This window comes from Sorex fumeus, unplaced genomic scaffold (assembly GCF_029834395.1).
Source record: "Sorex fumeus unplaced genomic scaffold, SorFum_2.1 ptg000010l, whole genome shotgun sequence".
Classification (NCBI taxonomy): domain Eukaryota; kingdom Metazoa; phylum Chordata; class Mammalia; order Eulipotyphla; family Soricidae; genus Sorex; species Sorex fumeus.
In genome coordinates, this window is record NW_026606067.1 from 24,314,753 (window position 1) to 24,322,357 (window position 7,605).

The window sequence follows — 7,605 nt, forward strand, 5'->3', positions numbered from 1 at the left end:
ACAAACTGTCCCCACTGGTGACAAGGCATGTGGAAGCACAGGGCTTAACTCCCCGTTCCTGTCTCACACTCTCACCCAGCTGTCCTTCCTGCTCTAGACCTGGGGGCCACGGGGCCACAGGGTACAGTCATCACTGGGTATAGTCCCAAGGGGCCCCAGAACTCCAGGGGGCCTGGGTACCCCCTTGCATCCCAGGGCCTCGACAGACCACACCCCCATTCCACATTGGCACCCCTACTCTGTGGCTTGATAGTCGCCGGTAGAGCCCCCAGGCCTCCCAAGTACATTTTGGGAGGCCCAAAATACTACTACTAATAATAAATAATAACAATAATACATCTAAAAATAAAAACAAGGCACAGGGAGATAGATTCCGGGCTTAGGTGCTTGCCATGCATGCAAATGCCCTCAGCACAATTCCTGAAACCATAGATGGTGCCCTGAGCCCCACCAGGAATGATGCCTGAGCACAGAGCCAGGAGTCAGCCCTGAGCACAGAGCCAGGAGCAAGCCCTGAGCACAGGGCCAGGATTAAGCCCTGAGCACAGCTGGCATGGTCCAAACCTTCCCCTTGTCCAAATAAGTCAAAAACGGTATAAGTCAAACTTGAGGTACCCCCTGGCCAAAAAGCTGACTTTTTAATTTATTTATTTATTTGCTTTTTGGGTCACACCTGGCAATGCACAGGGGTTACTCCTGGCTCTGCGCTCAGGAATTACCCCTGGCGGTGCTCAGGGGACCATATGGGATGCTGGGAATTGAACCTGGGTCGGCCGCGTGCAAGGCAAATGCCCTCCCCACTGTGCTATTGCTCCAGCCCCTGAAGCTGACTTTTTAAAAGGCTGGAAACCAACAGCTCAATGTCCCTGCGTTTCAAGGACCGTTTGCTGCAGGGACCCAGGCTGAGGGACCAGGTTTCCTCCAGTACCGTCAGGACTGCTGAGGTGTCGGTCACAGCCGAGGCCCTCCTGACCCAGATTTCATTTCTGCTCGGCAAGAGGAACCCGAAGAGGGATTCACTGCACCCACGGATTTGGACAACTGACCCTCCTTCTCACCTGCCATACATTCGGGGTATGTACCACAGCCACTGGGTGTGCAAAACTCAGTCAGAGTCGCAGTTTCACTTCTGGCTGCCCAGGAGTGCGGAACGTGCCGGAAGATGGAGGCCGCAGAAAGCATGGAAGCAGCCTCTGTCGTGCCCAGACGGGGCGGGTTCAAGTGAGCGGGTCCCAAACAGGTCACTGACTGGGCAGGAAGAGGAAGAGGAACACTGCTCAGAGAGGGCCTGTGTGCAGCTCCAGGAGCACAGGCCACCAGTGTGGGCACACGCCCTCCTGGCACGGGGTCTGTGGAAGGGCACAGGGGCCGGGGGTCACCAGACAATGGGCAGAGCCTGCTGCTTCTGCTCCTCCTCCAGCTCCTCCTCCTGCTCCTCCTGTTCCTGCTCCTCCTGTTCCTGCTCCTCCTCCTCCTCCTGCTGCTCCTCCTTCTCCTCCACCTCCTCCTCCTGCTTCTTCTCCTTCTGCTCCTCCAGCTCCTCCTGCTCCTCCTGTTCCTGCTCCTCCTCCTACTGCTGCTCCTCCTCCTCCTGCTCCTCCTCCTCCTGCTCCTCCTCCTCCTGTTCCTGCTGCTCCTCCTTCTTCTGCTCCTCCTGTTCCTCCTGCTCTTCCCATTCCTGCTCCTCTTCCTGCTCCTCCTCCTCCTGCTCCTCCTCCAACTCCTTCTCCTGCTTCTTCTCCTCCTCCTTCTCCTGCGCCTCCTCCTCCTCCTCTTGTTCCTCCTCCTCTTGCTCCTCCTCCTACTACTCCTCTTACTCCTCCCCCTCTTGCTTCTTCTCCTGCTCCTCCCCCTCCTGGTTCTCTTCCTGCTCCACTTCGTGCTCCTGCTCCTCCTCCTCCTGCTGCTCCTCCTCCTTCTCCTCCTGCTCCTCCTCCTCCTGCTCCTCCTCCTCCTGCTCCTCCTCCTACTGCTCCTCCTCCTCTTTCTCCTCCTGCTCCTCCTATTCTCCACCTCCTTCTCCTCCTCCTCCTGCTCCTCCTCCTCCTGCTCCTCCTCCATTTTCTCCTGCTCCTCCCCCTCCTGCTCCTCCTCCTGTTCCTCCTCTCCTGCTGCTCCTCCTCCTCCTCCTGCTTCTCCTCCTGCTCCTCCTCCTCCTCCTTGTCCTGCTCCTCCTCTCTTGCTGCTCCTCCTCCTCTCCTCCTGCTCCTTCTCCTCCTGCTACTCCTCCTACTCCTCTTGCTCTTCCCCCTCTTGCTCCTCCTCCTGCTCCTCCTCCTCCTGCCTCTACTCCTCCTGCTCCTCCTGTTCCTCCTCCTCCTGCTCCTCCTCCTACTCCTACTCCTCCTCCTCCTGCTCCTCCTCCTCCTGCTCCTGCTCCTCCTCCTCCTCCTGCTCCTCCTCCCCCTGCTCCCCCTCCTACTCCTACTCCTCCTGCTCCTCCTTCTCCTCCTCCTGCTCCTCCTGCTCCTCCCCCTACTGCTCCTTCTCCTGTTCCTCCTCCTCCTATTCCTCCTACTCCTGCTGCTCCTCCTCCTTCTCCTCCTCCTGCTCCTCCTCCTCCTGCTGCTCCTCCTCCTCTTTCTGCTACTCCTCATCCTGCTCTTCCATCTACTCCTCCTACTACTACTCGTCCTCATCCTGCTGCTCCTCCCCCTCCTCCTTCTCCTCCTGCTCTCCTCCTCGTCCTCCTGCTCCTCCTCATCCTCCTGCTCCTCCTCCTCCTCCTCCTCCTACTCCTTCTCCTCCTGCCCCTCCTCCTCCTGCTCCTCCTCCATTTTCTCCTGCTCCTCCCCCTCCTCCTCCTCCTCCTGCTCCTCCTCTCCTGCTGCTCCTCCTCCTCCTCCTGCTTCTCCTCCTGCTCCTCCTCCTCCTCCTTGTCCTGCTCCTCCTCTCCTCCTGCTCCTCCTCCTTCTGCTCCTCCTCCTCCTGCTCCAGCTGCTCCACCTCCTGCTCCTCCTCCTCCTGCTCCTCCCCCTCCTGCTCCTTCTCCTGCTCCTCCTCCTCCTGCTGCTTCTCCTCCTGCTCCTCCTCCTCCTCCTGCTCCTCCTCCTCCTCCTGCTCCTCCTCCTGCTCCTCCTCCTGCTCCTCCTCTTCCTGCCCCTCCTCCTCTTCCTGCTCCTCCTCCTTCTCCTCCTGCTCCTCCTCCTCTTGCTGCTCCTCCTCCTTCTCCTCCTGCTCCTCCTTCTTTTGCTCCTCCTCCTCCTCCTCCTGCTCCTCCTACTCCTCCTGCTCCTCCTCCTCCGTGCCTGTATAAGCGGCAACCCTGAGGGCTTCAGACTTGCTCTTGGCTAGAGGCCGTCCTTTCACCCGGCACCCAGAGCAGGGCGAGAGCCCACAGCTACAGGTGGGATGTGCTCCAGCACGCCCCCTGCCAGCACACACAGGTAGTGCACCAAGCTCTGACCCTGCCCTTCCCCCAGAGGGGTCTCCTGATGCTCCCCTCGCCAGCGCAACCCTTCCTGGAGAGCCCCCTTCTCCAGCAACATTCGCTGGCACACCAGCCATGGGCTGAGCTGCTGCAAAGACACGGCGGGCCCCGCCATCCCGGTTGCAGCTCACAGACCCTGAGCTGGGCCCAGCCCTGTGCAGAGAAGGGACTAGAGTACCCAGGGCCCCACTCTGGTGCAGGAGAGCCCACCCCAGCCTCGAAACTCTCTCTGTGCTCCCCTTCTCACTTTCGTTTGGGGGCCACACCCAGCTGTGCTCAGGGCTGACTCTGGCAGGGAACCTTATGTTGTGCCGGGGGTAGAAGTGAGGTCGGCCACTCTCTTGTCTCTCTCTCTCTCTCCCTCTCTCTCTCCCTTTCTCCCTTTCTCCCTCTCTCTCTCCCCCTCTCTCCCTCTCCCTCTCTCTCCCTCTCTCTGCAGAGAAACTGAGTGCTCTGGGAGAGAGGTTGTTTCTGGGAGGCCCAGGCCCTGAACAGGGTGGCTTCATCCTGACATTTTCTTTCTGGTGAGGACAGATCAATGGAGCAATCACACCTAAATACAATGAAGGTACTTCCTGTGAGAAATAAAAACTTCAATTCATGTACCTTTGCAGTTGTTTAAAGGAATTACATTCTGTTCTTCAGATCTGCTGAAGAAAAAAATGTGTTTCATTTTAACATAATGGGAACATAATTAAACTCCCCCACCAAGGACTAGAGATTGGGGAGGGGGGTACCCTGTGTCCCCCAACGGGGCGGGGGTGCACTGCCAAAGGAAAGGGGTTTCAAGCCGCACTTCCCCCTCAATGGAAACAGACCTGTTTCATCAGCTGGTGTCCCCAAAGGCCCCAGAGAATCGCACAGGCCTGGGATCATGTCCCCACGTAGCCTGCCTTCTCCAGAAGGGGTTTCCAGAAACTTCTCTGAGGTCTGTGACTTCCGGCCAGGTTCCCTGACTCTGTGCCTTGTGCCAGCATCCCCTACAGACAGTCCTCATCTGGTCCACAGAAGCCGCAGCACAAGAGCAACTGGGAGCAGCTGGTGTGGGCGTTCCCTGCCCCACCACCAGCCCCAGGGCTGCCGGCCTGAGTGTGGCCCCAGGACAACTCAGCCTTCGCCAGGCCTGGAGGAAGCGCAGAGCCCCAGGCCAGGCCGGCTCCCACGGAGCTGAGTCCGGTCTGTGTGTGCTGCGCAGGAGAGCTGGTTCGCAGCACATGGCAGGCTCCAGCGCTGCACCCGGGCCAAGGCCCAACAGTGCAGCAGGCGAGTCCACTCTGCCCACCCAGACCCCTGTCCTGGCTGCTGCAGGATGCGGCCCATGGCCCTCCTCAGCCCGCAGCTGCTCCCCAGAACCAGCAACGAGCCCGTCCACTTCCCTCCCCCAAGTGCAGAGCCTCCAGCCCAACACGGTGCTCGCCGTGTCCCCGCCCCAGAGCCCAGGGCCCAACCTATGCCCCCCCTCCACCCCCTCCACACACTGACACCACCGTTGGAGCCCCTGTGCCGCTGGACACGCCAGGGCCTTGGCCCTCGCGGCCGTGTCGGTGAGCGCCCTCCTCCCTCCAGACGCCTCTGAGTGATGGTGGGGAGCCGAGGGCACAGAACCTTCCACACCTTCCCTGTCTCCAGGGAAACGAGCAGCACCAATGGTCCAGCAGGAGCCGGTGGGGGTGCAGCACTGCAGGTGCAATGGACAGAAGGGGCCCGTGACCACAGCTGAGCGGCAGGCGCTGCTGAGACGCCGGTGCTGGTGTCTGATCGACACCCGAGGGCTCATTTGGGTTCTAGGTGCTGTTTGCTGAGTAGCTGCACAGGGACGGGCCCGCAAAGCCCTATGGGGAAGCAGTTCCAGGCCCTGCCCTGCCCTGTCCTGCCCACAAATGATCTGTTCAATTGCTACCGCGGGCACCATGGTGCTTGTTCTATGATCGCAGGGCAAGATGCCTGCGTCCTGGGCCCACGAGCTCGTCAGTGAGATGCAGAACATGTCAAGATCTATCAAGCAACCACTCCTGTGTGCAGGGGACTCAAAGCTCGCGTGGCCCTAACAGCGCTGGGTGTGCAGACATGGCCCCGGGCTCCGGAGTCCACACAATTGCGTCTTGCGCTGGCCCTCCTACTGCAGCGCCACATGGCCAGGCCCAAGAGCAATGGGCGGGGACGCGCTGGAGGAGATGCGTCAGACACAGCTGCGGGGCTGCCCCGCTGACTGCCGGCCCCCACTCAGGACCCACGGGGCACAGACCGGACCCCGCCACAGGCTCCTGCCCCTGCAGGCAGAGGGGGCTACCAGGAGCAGCAGCAGGTGGCAGTGTTCCCGCAGCCTGTTTACCTTCGAAGCTCAGAAACAAGGAGCTAGGGATGCAGAGGCCACCCGGTGCCCACGGACCCCCACCCATGGGTTATACCTGCTCCCTGGTCCCTGGGCTTCATGGCTCACAGCTGCCCACACCTGCACTGTGACAACCCAGTTTGTGCCCAAATGTGTGTCCTGATGCTGGGGGCTCAGCACTGCAGGGCATGGGGTTCAACAGAGATCCAGCCCCCAGGCCTGGCCTGGGCTTCCTGCCTGCCCCACACTGCCCCCCTGACCTTCCCCCTCATCCCTGAAGCTGCAGGAGCAAAGGACTAAACCCAGGCAGCCGGGAGGTCCCATCTATCCCCCAAATAATAAGCATTCCATTCCTCACCCCAAGCCTTTCATTCTGGGCATTGGGGAGCCAGAGACACTCTGGGGACAGGGCCAGTTCTCGCCATCCCCTGTGGCCTTCAGCATCACTGATGTCCAGTTTCAGCTCACTCAGGCAGCTTCAGGAGCCAACAGGAAACCCCGCTGAGAGCCTGAGACACACATGAGACCCGTTGAGAGCAATACCTCCAGGCAGGGCTGAGCACTGAGCACTGGAGCAGTGTACCCCGCCCGGGGATGGGCTTCTCCAGCACAGGGTCTACAGGCCTCCACGGAGCCCCTTTAGACATCAGCGAAATCCCCGACTCCACACTCACTGCTCAGAAAACGGAGAAGCTGCTCGATCCTTCCTCGGCGGTTCCCAGGTCGCTGGCCTGTGACTTACAGGCTGTGGAGAAGAAGGAGCAGAGTCTCCTGGAAATGCCTGGCCCAGGCTTCGTTTCTGGGTGATTTCTTCATTTCCATCGCAGACCAGCCAGTCGCTGTGAGACGCTCTGATATAAAACACCTAGTGAATATCTTTTTTAAAAGAAAAACCAGTTTATGGGAAATCTCCAGAGACAGCAAACAAAGAGAGATGTGCAAACCAGGGCAGCAGCCGAGAGCAGACGAGGCATCATAGCGGCAGGGGATGGGGAGCGGGTGGTGGGGGGGGGGACCAGATGTGGTCACGCATGGACCTGGAGTTAAATGCCCATGGTGGCTGGGAGTATGGAGCAAACACACACATGCGCACACACACAGAGGAACACACGCATGCACACGCACGCACGCATGCACGGAGTTAAATGCCCATGGGGGCACAGAGGCTGAGGGTTGCTTTCTGCTGACCCTGGTTTGAATCCCTGGTACCACATATGGCCCCCCAAATAATTCTGGGAATAGAGCTAGAAACAGCCCCTGAGCACTGTCTGGTGTGGTCCCAAAACCAAAAGCAAAAATGCTCATGATCAAGAACATAGAATGAAAATATACCCACCCCTGATGGGTGTTGCAACACTGTATGGCTGAACTCCCTTCAAAAAGAAAAGAAAATAGAAAACGCACCGACCCCTCCTTCAAAACACCACAATCTTTCCATTGCAAAGGATTTGTTGTCGTGTGGAGCAAACACACACATGCGCACACACACAGGAACACGCGCATGCACACGCATGCACGCACACATGCTCGTGTAGACATGCATGCACACACATTCTCCTCACTCTGACTCAGGAAGCTCAGGGAGTGCCCGAGTGGAGAGAAGTCCTCCTCACCTCTGAGGTCTCGGGCCCTGTCATAACTTCACGTGGGTTTTAGGATCAAGTTTTAAAAAAAATAGTGAGATCTTTAATATCAAGGATGCTGAGGGCCTGTGACATGGGTGTGCTTGGGAGAAATGAACGACAAACCTTCTCTGGGGGATAGACCCTTCCTTGGGCCGGAAGCATCCCACAGGTAAACGCCCACCTCACAGTCAACCATTCACAGCACACAGGGAGACCAT

At 59.0% G+C, this 7,605-nt stretch overlaps 1 pseudogene; it reads left to right on the plus strand.

Annotated features, from left to right (window-relative positions):
* The first annotated feature begins 1,572 nt into the window (after positions 1–1,572).
* Positions 1,573–3,026, plus strand: LOC130020141 (basic proline-rich protein-like; annotated as a pseudogene).
* The last annotated feature ends 4,579 nt before the right edge of the window (positions 3,027–7,605 follow it).